Below are 13065 nucleotides of genomic sequence, written 5' to 3' on the forward strand. Positions count from 1 at the left end.
CATTTTTTCATGTGTCTGTTGGCTGTATGAATGTCTTCTTTTGAGAAATGTCTGTTCATATCCTTTGCCCACTTTTTGATGGGGTTGTTTTTTTCTTGTAAATTTGTTTGAGTTCTTTGTAGGTTCTGGATATTAGCCCTTTGTCAGATGAGTAGATGGCAAAAATTTTCTCCCATTCTGTAGGTTGCCTGTTCACTCTGATGAGACTTTCTTTTGCTGTGCAGAAGCTCTTTAGTTTAATTAGATCCCATTTGTCAATTTTGGCTTTTGTTGCCGTTGCTTTTGGTGTTTTAGACATGAAGTCCTTGCCCATGCCTATGTCCTGAATGGTATTACCTAGATTTTCTTCTAGGGTTTTTATGGTAATAGGTCTAACATTTAAGTCTCTAATCCATCTTGAATTAATTTTCGTATAAGGAGTAAGGAAAGGATCAAGTTTCAGCTTTCTACTTTTGGCTAGCCAATTTTCCCAGCACCATTTATTAAATGGGGAATCCTTTCCCCATTTCTTGTTTTTCTCAGGTTTATCAAAGATCAGATGGCTGTAGATGTGTGGTATTATTTCCGAGGACTCTGTTCTTTTCTATAGGTCTATATCTCTGTTTTGGTACCAGTACCATGCTGTTTTGGTTACTGTAGCCTTGTAGTATAGTTTGAAGTCAGGTGGCGTGATGCCTCCAGCTTTGTTCTTTTGACTTAGGATTGTCTTGGAAATGCGGGCTCTTTTTTGGTTCCATATGAACTTTAAAGCCGTTTTTTCCAATCCTGTGAAGAAACTCATTGGTAGCTTGATGGGGATGGCATTGAATCTATCAATTACCTTGGGCAGTATGGCCATTTTCATGATATTGATTCTTGCTATCCATGAGCATGGTATGCTCTTCCATTTGTTTGTGTCCTCTTTTATTTCACTGAGCAGCGGTTTGTAGTTCTCCTTGAAGAGGTCCTTTACATCCCTTATAAGTTGGATTCCTAGGTATTTTATTCTCTTTGAAGCAATTGTGAATGGAAGTTCATTCATGATTTGGCTCTCTGTTTGTCTATTACTGGCGTATAAGAATGCTTGTGATTTTTGCACATTAATTTTGTATCCTGAGACTTTGCTGAAGTTTCTTATCAGCTTAAGGAGATTTTGAGCTGAGACGATGGGGTTTTCTAAATATACAATCATGTCATCTGCAAACAGGGACAATTTGACTTCTTCTTTTCCTAACTGAATACCCTTGATTTCTTTCTCTTGCCTGATTGCCCTAGTCAGAACTTCCAACACGATGTTGAATAGGAGTGGTGAGAGAGGGCATCCCTGTCTTGTGCCAGTTTTCAAAGGGAATTTTTCCAGTTTTTGCCCATTCAGTATGATATTGGCTGTGGGTTTGTCATAAATAGCTGTTATTATTTTGAGATACGTTCCATCAATACCGAATTTATTGAGCGTTCTTAGCATGAAGGGCTGTTGAATGTTGTCAAAGGTCTTTTCTGCATCTATTGAGATAATCATGTGGTTTTTGTCTTTGCTTCTGTTTATATGCTGGATTAAGTTTATTGATTTGTGAATGTTGAACCAGCCTTGCATCCCAGGGATGAAGCCCACTTGATCATGGTAGATAAACTTTTTGATGTGCTGCTGGATCCGGTTTGCCAGTATTTTATTGAGGATTTTAGCATCAATGTTCATCAGGGATATGAGTCTAAAATTCTCTTTTTTTGTTGTGTCTCTGCCAGGCTTTGGTATCAGGATGATGTTGGCCTCATAAAATGAGTTAGGGAGGATTCCTTCTTTTTCTATTGATTGGAATAGTTTCAGAAGGAATGGTACCAGCTCCTCCTTGTACCTCTGGTAGAATTCAGCTGTGAATCCATCTGGTCCTGGACTTTTTTTGGTTGATAGGCTATTAATTATTGCCTCAATTTCACAGCCTGCTATTGGTCTATTCAGGGATTCAGCTTCTTCCTGGTTTAGTCTTGGGAGAGTGTAAGTGTCCAGGAAATTATCCATTTCTTCTAGGTTTTCTAGTTTATTTGCGTAGAGGTGTTTATAGTATTCTCTGATGGTAGTTTGTATTTCTGTGGGGTCGGTGGTGATATCCCCTTTATCATTTTTTATTGCATCATTTGATTCTTCTCTCTTTTCTTCTTTATTAGTCTTGCTAACGGTTGATCAATTTTGTTGATCTTTTCAAAAAACCAACTCCTGGATTCATTGATTTTTTGGAGGGTTTTTTGTGTCTCTATCTCCTTCAGTTCTGCTCTGATCTTAGTTATTTCTTGCCTTCTGCTAGCTTTTGAATGTGTTTGCTCTTGCCTCTCTAGTTCTTTTAATTGTGATGTTAGAGTGTCAATTTTAGATCTTTCCTGCTTTCTCTTGTGGGCATTTAGTGCTATAAATTTCCCTCTACACACTGCTTTAAATGTGTCCCAGAGATTCTGGTATGTTGTATCTTCATTCTCATTGGTTTCAAAGAACATCTTTATTTCTGCCTTAATTTCATTATGTACCCAGTAGTCATTCAGGAGCAGGTTATTCAGTTTCCATGTAGTTCAGCGGTTTTGATTGAGTTTCTTAGTCCTGAGTTCTAGTTTGATTGCACTGTGGTCTGAGAGACAGTTTGTTATAATTTCTGTTTTTGTACATTTGCTAAGGAGTGCTTTACTTCCAATTATGTGGTCAATTTTGGAATAAGTGTGATGTGGTGCTGAGAAGAATGTATATTCTGTTGATTTGGGGTGGAGAGTTCTGTAGATGTCTATTAGGTCCGATTGGTGCAGAGGTGAGTTCAATTCCTGGATATCCTTGTTAACTTTCTGTCTCGTTGATCTGTCTAATGTTGACAGTGGGGTGTTGAAGTCTCCCATTATTATTGTATGGGAGTCTAAGTCCCTTTGTAAGTCTCTAAGGACTTGCTTTATGAATCTGGGTGCTCCTGCATTGGGTGCATATATATTTAGGATAGTTAGCTCTTCCTGTTGAATTGATCCCTTTACCATTATGTAATGGCCTTCTTTGTCTCTTTTGATCTTTGATGGTTTAAAGTCTGTTTTATCAGAGACTAGTATTGCAACCCCTACTTTTTTTTTGTTCTCCATTTGCTTGGTAGATCTTCCTCCATCCCTTTATTTTGAGCCTATGTATGTCTCTGCATATGAGATGGGTCTCCTGAATACAGCAGACTGATGAGTCTTGACTCTTTATCCAATTTGCCAGTCTGTGTCTTTTAATTGGAGCATTTAGTCCATTTACATTTAAGGTTAATATTGTTATGTGTGAACTTGATCCTGCCATTATGATATTAGCTGGTTATTTTGCTCGTTAGTTGATGCAATTTCTTCCTAGTCTCGATGGTCTTTACATTTTGGCATGTTTTTGCAATGGCTGGCACCGGTTGTTCCTTTCCATGTTTAGGGCTTCCTTCAGGGTCTCTTGTAAGGCAGGCCTGGTGGTGACAAAATCTCTAAGCATTTGCTTATCTGTAAAGTATTTTATTTCTCCTTCACTTATGAAACTTAGTTTAGCTCGATATGAAATTCTGGGTTGAAAATTCTTTTCTTTAAGAATGTTGAATATTGGCCCCCACTCTCTTCTGGCTTGTAGAGTTTCTGCCAATAGATCTGCTGTTAGTCTGATGGGCTTCCCTTTGTGGGTAACCCGACCTTTCTCTCTGGCTGCCCTTAAGATTTTTTCCTTCATTTCAACTTTGGTGAATCTGTCAATTATGTGTCTTGGAGTTGCTCTTCTCAAGGAGTATCTTTGTGGCATTCTCTGTATTTCCTGAATTTGAATGTTGGCCTGCCCTACTAGGTTGGGGAAGTTCTCCTGGATGATATCCTGAAGAGTGTTTTCCAACTTGGTTCCATTTTCCCCCTCACTTTCAGGCACCCCAATCAGATGTAGATTTGGTCTTTTTACATAATCCCATACTTCTTGCAGGCTTTGTTCATTTCTTTTTCTTCTTTTTTCTTTAGGCTTCTCTTTTCACTTCATTTCATTCATTTGATCCTCAATCGCTGATACTCTTTCTTCCAGTTGATCGAGTTGGTTACTGAAGCTTGTGCATTTGTCATGTATTTCTTGTGTCATGGTTTTCATCTCTGTCAGTTCGTTTATGGCCTTCTCTGCATTAATTATTCTGGTTATCAATTCTTCCACTCTTTTTTCAAGATTTTTACTTTCTTTGCGCTGGGTACATAATTCCTCCTTTAGCTCTAAGAAGTTTGATGGTCTGAAGCCTTCTTCTCTCATGTCATCAAAGTCATTCTCTGTCCAGCTTTGATCCGTTGCTGGCGATGAGCTGCGTTCCTTTGGAGGGGGAGATGCGCTCTTATTCTTTGAATTTCCAGCTTTTCTGCCCTGCTTTTTCCCCATCTTTGTGGTTTTATCTGCCTCTGGTCTTTGATGATGGTGACGTACTGATGGGGTTTTGGTGTGGGTGTCCTTCCTGTTTGTTAGTTTTCCTTCTAACAGTCAGGCCCCTCAGCTGTAGGTCTGTTGGAGATTGCTTGAGGTCCACTCCAGACCCTGTTTGCCTGGGTGTCAGCAGCAGAGGCTGCAGAAGATATAATACTGCTGAACAGCAAGTGTACCTGTCTGATTCTTGCTTTGGAAGCTTCCTCTCAGGGGTGTACTCCACCGTGTGAGGTGTGGAGTGTCGGTCTGTCCCTAGTGGAGGTTGTCTCCCAGTTAGGCTACTCAGGGGTCAGGGACCCACTTGAGCAGGCAGTCTGTCCGTTCTCAGATCTCAACCTCCGTGTTGGGAGATCCACTGCTCTCTTCAAAGCTGTCAGACAGAGTCGTTTGCATCTGCAGACGTTTCTGCTGCTTTCTTCTTGTTGTTGTTGTTGTTTAGCTGTGCCCTGTCCCCAGAGGTAGACTCTACAGAGAATGGTAGGCCTCCTTGAGCTGCTGTGAGCTCCACCCGGTTTGATCTTCCCAGGGCTTTGTTTACCTACTTAAGCCTCAGCAATGGCGGGCGCCCCTCCCCCAGCCTGGCTGCTGCCTTGCAGTTAGATCGCAGACTGCTGTGCTAGCAATGAAGAAGGCTCCATGGGCGTGGGACCCTCCTGGCCAGGTGTGGGATATAATCTCCTGGTGTGCCCATTTGCTTAAAGCGCAATATTGGGGTGGGAGTTACCCGATTTTCCAGGTGTTGTGTGTCTCAGTTCCCCTGGCTAGGAAAAGGGATTCCCTTCCCCCTTGCACTTCTCAGGTGAGGCGATGCCTCGCCCTGCTTCAGCTCTCGCTGGTCAGGCTGCAACAGCTGACCAGCACCGATCGTCTGGCACTCCCTAGTGAGATAAACCCAGTACCTCAGTTGAAAATGAGAAATCACCTGTCTTCTGTGTTGGTCGTGCTGGGAGCTGGAGACTGGAGCTGTTCCTATTCGGCCATCTTGCTCCGCCCCCAAAATAGATATTTTAGATAAAAATTTGCCTGAAAGTAATTTTTTAGAAAGCAGAGGGTTTTTAAATTTTTTTTCTGTTGTGGAATTTTTAGTTTCCTCATCATCTTTCCTTACTTCAGCTAGCTTCACTCTTGTGACTGCCTATCAAGCATCTAAATGCCTTTACGTGTCAATCTATTTGATTTCCAAACACAGTTGAAGTCTTACAGAAAATACTTCAATAAATAAAATAAATAAGTAACATACATCAGAATAAAATTGCAATAAAGTTGTGTTCCCAGTACTCTATAAGACCAAAACACTGGGATTAATAAGAATGATTGAATCATCTAATATATTATCTATAGATGTTTACCGTTATACAACTATGAAACTTTAGCAGAAACAGAGACCTAACTCATAAATCTTTACATTTTATTGTGTATATTTAAGGTGTACAACATGATATTTTGATGTACATATATACATAGCGAATTATATAGTATATTCAAGCAAATTAACGTATCCATCACCCTACATAGTTAGCACTTTTTAATGGTAGGAGCAACTAAAATCTACTCTCTTACCAAATTTTCAGTGCATCCTACAATATTAACTATAATCCTCATGCTATATATGCATTAGATCCTGGACTTTTTCATCCTACACAGCTGCAAGTTTATACCTTTGGACTTACCTCTCCTATCTCCTCTCCCTCACTCCCCTAGTAACACCACTGTTCTACTATCTTAAACTTATATTTTAAAGTGTAATGCTTGAAACGCTTTAGAAATCTGTTTCTTTCTCTTCAAGAAAATACACATGAAGATTTCAGAGGAAAATAATTCCCTATGTTTAATTACAATTAGCGTATCAGATTGGGTGCAATGACTCATACCTGTAATCCCTGCACTCCGGGAGGCTGAAGCTGAAGAATAGCTTGAGCCCAGGGGTTTGAGACCAGCCTGAGCAAGAAAGAAAGACTCCATCTCTACAAAAAATATAAACATTAACTGGAATAGTGGAATGGGCCTGTAGTTCTAGCTACTCAGGAGGCTGAGATGGAGGAATCAGCTGAGCTTGGGAAGTAGAGGCTGCAGTGAACTGTGATCATGCCACTGCACTCAGCTTGAGTGACAATGTGAAACCCTGTCTTAAAAAAAAAAAAAAAAAAAAAAAGAACCTCAATGACAGTTAGGTAATTCCCACCTCTGAAACAAAGTCCTCCCTCTTTATTTTACTCAGGCAATAAAGCAACTCAGCCAAGGAAGGCTCAGTGCTTCCTATCCTTTTGCACAAGACGTGCTCGCATAGAAACCTGTCTTCAACTAGTCTAGTCCCACTGAGTTTGTGTTCCGTGTGTTCACCACAGTCCCTGAATTTCAGGTTCTTCTCTTCCTCCTTGTCTACTTGATGATCCTCTGTGGCAACACAGTCATCATCTGGGTTGTTAGCCTACACGGAGTTCTCCGAACCCCGATGTATTTCTTCTCGTCCAACCTGCCCTTTGTAGAGATCTGCTACACCACCATTGTGGTGCCCTTGATGCTTTCCAACATTTTTGGGGCCCAGAAGCCCATCCCATTGGCTGGATATGGGGCCCAAATGTTCTTCTTTCTCACACTTGGTGGTGCTGACTGTTTCCTCTTGGCGATCATGATCTATGACTGCTATGTGGCCATCCGCCACCTACATGACCGGCACGCTGTGTGTGCAGAAGCTGGGCGGCGCCGTGGGTCTGGCCTTCTTCCTCTCCCTGCAGCTCACCGCCTTAATCTTCACCCTACCCTTCTGCGGCCACTGCCGGGAAATTAACCACTTCCTCTGCAATGTACCTCCCGTCCTGTGCCTGTCCTGTACTGACATCCACGTGCACCGGGCTGTCCTCTACGTCGTGAGCATCCTCGTGCTGACCATCCCCTTCTTGTTCATCTGCCTCTCCTATGTGTTCATCACCTGCGCCATCCTGCGCATCCCTTCTGCCCAGGGCCGCCGCCGGGCCTTCTCCACCTGCTCCTCCCACCTCACCGTTGTCCTGCTGCAATATGGCTGCTGTGCCTTGGTATACTTGCGTCTCCAGTCCAGCTCCTCTGTAGATGACGACCGCCAGTTTGCCCTTGTTTACACCTTTATCACACCATTACTCAACCCTTTGATTTACACCCTTAGGAACAAGGATGTCAAAGGTGCCCTGAAAAAAGTGATCAGTACCAAAGGGACATCTGAGTCCTTCTAAAGGCTCTGAGAGACTGAAAGGGGCACCTGGGCGTTGGACAACAGTAAAACTCTTCCACCCAAATGCTAGTTTTGCCTTCATTGTATCAGAATTTGGACTTTGATTAATTCTCTGTGCCTAATGCACTCAGTTGCTACAGATCATTCACATTTTTAAAAAAGGTCTCCCAAAACCTTAAAACTCCAAAAAATGTAGACTGCTATCATTCACTTAACTCCAAATTTATAATTTTACCTTTCCTCTAAAGTAATATAAAAGGAAAAATTTGCCGGGCGCGGTGGCTCAAGCCTGTAATCCCAGCACTTTGGGAGGCCGAGACGGGCCGATCACGAGGTCAGGAGATCGAGACCATCCTGGCTAACATGGTGAAACCCCGTCTCTACTAAAAATACAAAAAAAAAAAAAACTAGCCGGGCGAGGTGGTGGGCGCCTGTAGTCCCAGCTACTCCGGAGGCTGAGGCAGGATAATGGCAGAAACCCGGGAGGCGGAGCTTGCAGTGAGCTGAGATCTGGCCACTGCACTCCAGCCCGGGCGGCAAAGCAAGACTCCGTCTCAAAAAAAAAAAAAAAAAAGGAAAAATTTATTTTAAGAAACTGGCTCATGTGACTGTGGGGGTGAAAGCAAAGAGGGGCCAGGTGTGGTGGCTCACACCTGTAATCCCAGCACTTTTGGAGGCCAAGGTGGGTGAATTGCTTGAGCCCAGGAGTTTGAGACCAGCCTGGGCAACATGGTGAAACCCCATCTCTACAAAAAAATATATAAGAAGTAGCTGGGCACGGTGGCACATGCCTGTATTCCCAGCTATTTGGGAGGCTAAGGTGGGAGAATCACTCAAGCCTAGGAGGTCGAAGCTGCAGTGAGCCAGGATCACACTACTGCACTCCAGCCTGGGCAACAGAGTGAGACCCTCTCTAAAGTAAATAAATAAAAGCAAAGAGGAGTTGTAGGAGTGGGTCCTATTGTCCTATAAGGCAATTACCTCACGGGATGCTGTTAGTGAAAAAGTAGAGTTAATCTCAGTCAAGGGTGAAGTGGCTGCTTTACTGGCAAAAAACTCACCAGAATTCAGGGGTTCTATATTCCCAACTTCATCAGGATCATCTCATATGTCCCCATTTCAATTTTCTAGAGCCCATTTCTTCTCAATTCATCCCTCACTTTAACAGTGCACATCTTGCAAGGATAGGAATTCGATATACATTGTAAATCACCAATTCACAGTATGAGATTCTGCATTTGGTTATCAGAAACCTCAGTTCTACCATTACAGGAGATATGGGTCACTTTGAGGACAGACATACAAGTTTTTACACCATTTATGCAGTGCTTGAGCTTAGAATTTGAACTCCTGAACTCATCCTTTCTTTTCCACTTGGTCTAGTGAAATTATGTAATAGAAGCAGCTAGTCCATTTCATTATACTCACTAGTTTGACAAAAGTATGTGAAAGCATTATATGCACATTCACCCAGAACTTTGCCTCTTATAAATTATTTGATTGGATGTATCCAATCGTGATGTTTTGCATATCCCTATTGCCACATCACACCATGGACCTTTAGCATTATGGAGGGTAATTTGCTTACCCAAATATACTGATTTAAATATTAATCTCATCTAAAAGATAATCTCACAGGAGTGTCTAGACTAGCAAAGATAACACATATAACTAACCATCACAGCCCAGAAGATGACAAAGAATCTGATGTTAGTTAAATCTCAATGGTATAATGTTTCTTCTATACCAAACTCTAAGGAAAGGCTTGTAACAATAGTTAACTATAGAAATAGAAACTCATCAGCTGGTGCGGTGACTCATGCCTGTAATCCCAGCATTTTGGGAGGTCATGGTAGGAGGATCACGTGAGGTCAGGAGTTCAAGACCAGCCTGGCCAACATGGTGAAACCCCGTCTCTACTAAATATACAAAAATTAGCCAGGGCAGTGGCGTGCACCTGTAGTCCCAGCTACTCGGGAGGCTGAGTCAGGAGAATCGCTTGAACCCAGGAGGCACAGGTTGCACTGAGCTGAGATTGTGCCATTGCACTCCAGCCTGGGCAGCAGAGCAAGACTACATCTCAAAAAAAAAAAAAAAAGGGAAATAAAAACTCGTCATGTGAAATATTGCTTTGAAACATAAAACCATCAACTGAGTCTTAAATACAATATATATTTAGTTTCAAGAAATTCTCATTGTGTGTTTTAATTTGTATTGACAAATAGTTGCATATATTTATGGGGTACATCATGGTCTTTTGAGATATGTATACAGTAGTTTCCCCTTATCTAAAGGGGATACATTTCAAGACCCCCAGTGAATGCACAAAACCATGGATAGAAAGAACCCTATATATGCTGTTTCTTTCATACATATATACCTATGATAAAGTTTAATTTTAAATTAGGCACAATAAAAGGTTAACAACAATAACTAACAGCAAAACGGAACAATTACAACAATATGCTAGCATTGCAACTCTTGCTCTTTGGAGGCATTAAGTAAAATAAGGGTTACTTGAACACAAGCACTGGGATACAGCAACAGTTGATCTTATGCATGAGACAACAAGTGACTAACAAGAAGGTAGCACGTACCATGTGGATATGCTGGACAAAGGGATGATTGACATCCTGGATTGGGGAATTTCATCATGCTACTCAGAACAACACACAATTTAAAACTTTTGAGTTATTTCTGGAATTTTCTATTTAGTATTTTCAGACCTCAGTTGCCTATGGGTAACCAAAACCTCAGGTAGCATAACATGAAAAAGGGAAGACTATTGTATGCAGTAGAAAGATTAAATCAAGCAATTAACATATCCATCATCTCACCAACTTATTTTTTTTTTTGTGGTGAGGATGTTTAAAATCTATTCGTTTAGCAATTTTGAAATACATGGTACATTATTATTAACTGTGGTCACCATATAGTACAATAGATCAGTATATCTTATTCTTCAAGTCTAACTGAAACTTTATACCCTTTGATCAAAATCTCCCTTTTCTCCATCCCTCCCCAGCTTCCAGACTCTGGTAACTGCCTTTTTTAGATTGATTCCTTGTCTTGGCTATCGTGGACAGTGCTGCAATGAACATGGATGTGCAGACATCTCTTCAACATGCTGATTTCATTTCTTTTGTATATATACTAAGAAATGGGATCGTTCTCATTAGTTTTAATCTTTAGAAAAATGTTAAACCCTTAGTCTCATAAATTATTGAAAGCAGTGTGACATTGTTTAAATGAATAGATACTTGTCCTCCTAAGTATCTTCTAATTCTCCACTCATTTTCTTTAAGGTCCTAAAGTCACTGAGTTTTATTGCTGGATAGTAAGAGGGAAGTATTGGATAAAATCAGAAGAACAGAGTTGGTTCTAGTTTTGCTAGACTTTTGGGGCACTTCACACAAATCAAGTAATTTCTCTGGATCTCAGTTTCTTCATAAAGATATCTGACAATAGGATTTTCAAAATCCTCATAATCAAATGTGATAATCAAATTTAGTAGTGTGCTGTTTCAGACAGTCTTACTTTCTTCCAGCTTCAAGTCCTTTACAAGTTCTGTTCCCTTTCCCCTTTGTTCGAACTGCTTTTCTCCACAATTTGGTAGCTGTTTTTTTCCTGCTTTACAGATTTCATCACAAATGTCACCTCTTCAAAGAAGATGCTTTTGATGACCTCTTCTTCTAATCATTCCCTATCCCATTATCTTGTTGCATTTTCTCCATGGAGTTTATCACTGTCTGATAATATCTCATTTACTTATTTAACCTGTTGGTTATCTGTTTCACTAGATATAATGTAAGCTTCATGAAAGTGGGGATCTTGCCTGTTTTATTCATCTTTGTATCCCCAAAACTTAGAACAGTGATGGACACATCATATTACACATAAATGTGTTTAATCATCAATCAATCAATGATGGACCAAACTCTAAATGGGTGAACCTTAAGACTGTGTAATCATCATGTAGGGTCATAGTCACATCTCAAAGAGTACATAAGAAACGTATGTTCCGTTGTAAAGGTCTAATATACCAAGGAAAATAAGAAAAAGAGAAATATAATAAGAACAAAGATTTTTTTTTAAATTAGCAGACTTTAATATGGCAAGATAATATCTGGGCAGGTACATGCTCAAAGTCTATGAAATTTTTATGGTATTTTGAGTGAATATGTATGCTTTCTTCAAATTCTGGAAAACCATAATAAAGGAGTTTTTTTAAAGTAACAGAGGAAAGTAACAAAAGAAAATTAAATGTTTTCCATTGTTTCTTTATCCAAGTCAAGATATCAGAATCTCCTTTTCTACATATAAAATGTAAATATTGTCTCAGTTTTCCAGGGCAATAAGAATTTGGGACTTGGGCTGAACCTTGCTATGACAGATATAATGGGAATACACTTGAAACAGCAGGCTTAGAGGACCATGTTTAGGGAACTTTGGATTTGTTGGAAAATTATTTTGAGAACCAAGAATATTCCTAAAGGGTAATACTGGTCTTTACTTTGACATGTATACTCCAATATTCCATTGACTGGAGATGCTGCACACTTTTAAACAACCAGATCTCATGAGAACTCACTCACTTTCACAAGAACAACACCAAGGAGATGTTGCTAAACAGTTCATGAGAAATCCACCCTCCATCATCAAACCACCTCCCACCAGGCCCCATTTCCAACACTGGGAATTACAAGTTGACATGAGATTTGATGAGACACAGATCCAAACCATGTCGCTGACTACAAAAATTCTCAAAGTTAATCATTGTGACACAGATTGCAAAGACCTCCATCATAACATACATAGAATAGCCTTTAAATGTCTTTTGTTGTAGCCTTCTATAAACTATTTCCTCGAAGAATAATTTTTTTTTTCACAGTGCTGCCCAACTGTTGGATGCAAAGTTGTTTTCCTTAAAGGCCCCTAAACAAGTAATTTGATTAAGAAATCATCCTTTTCTCCTTTTTTATTTGTATAAATACAACAGGTACAAGTGCAGTTTTGTTACATGGATAGGTTGTGTAGTGGTAAAGTCTGAGCGGTCAGTGTAACCGTCATCCAAATAATATTTTATCTATTATGTGGTTTCACATCCCTCACCCCCTTTCCAGCCTCCCATCCTTCCAAGTCTCCAGTGTCTGCTATTGAACGTTGTATGTCTACTGTACACGTTATTTATCTCCCACTTATAAGTGAGAACATGTGGTGTTTGTCTTTCTGGGTCTAATTTGTTTCACTTAAGTTAACAGCCTCCAGTTCCATGTATGTTCTGCAAAAGACATGACTTTATCCTTTCTTAAGGCTGAATATATATACCACATTTTCTTTATCCATTGACTTGTGGATGGACACTTAGGTTGATTCCAAATCTTTGCTATTGATAATAGTGCTGTGATAAATATATGAGTGCGGGTATCTTTTTCATATAATGATTTCTTTTCTT

The 13065-nt window shown here is 40.2% G+C and overlaps 1 pseudogene; it reads left to right on the top strand.

Annotated features, from left to right (window-relative positions):
- LOC111544783 overlaps positions 1-7611 on the top strand; it is an 11878-nt pseudogene extending 4267 nt beyond the window's left edge.
- Positions 7612-13065: the final 5454 nt, after the last annotated feature.

Source organism: Piliocolobus tephrosceles, chromosome 13 (assembly GCF_002776525.5).
Source record: "Piliocolobus tephrosceles isolate RC106 chromosome 13, ASM277652v3, whole genome shotgun sequence".
In the NCBI taxonomy this organism is placed as follows: domain Eukaryota; kingdom Metazoa; phylum Chordata; class Mammalia; order Primates; family Cercopithecidae; genus Piliocolobus; species Piliocolobus tephrosceles.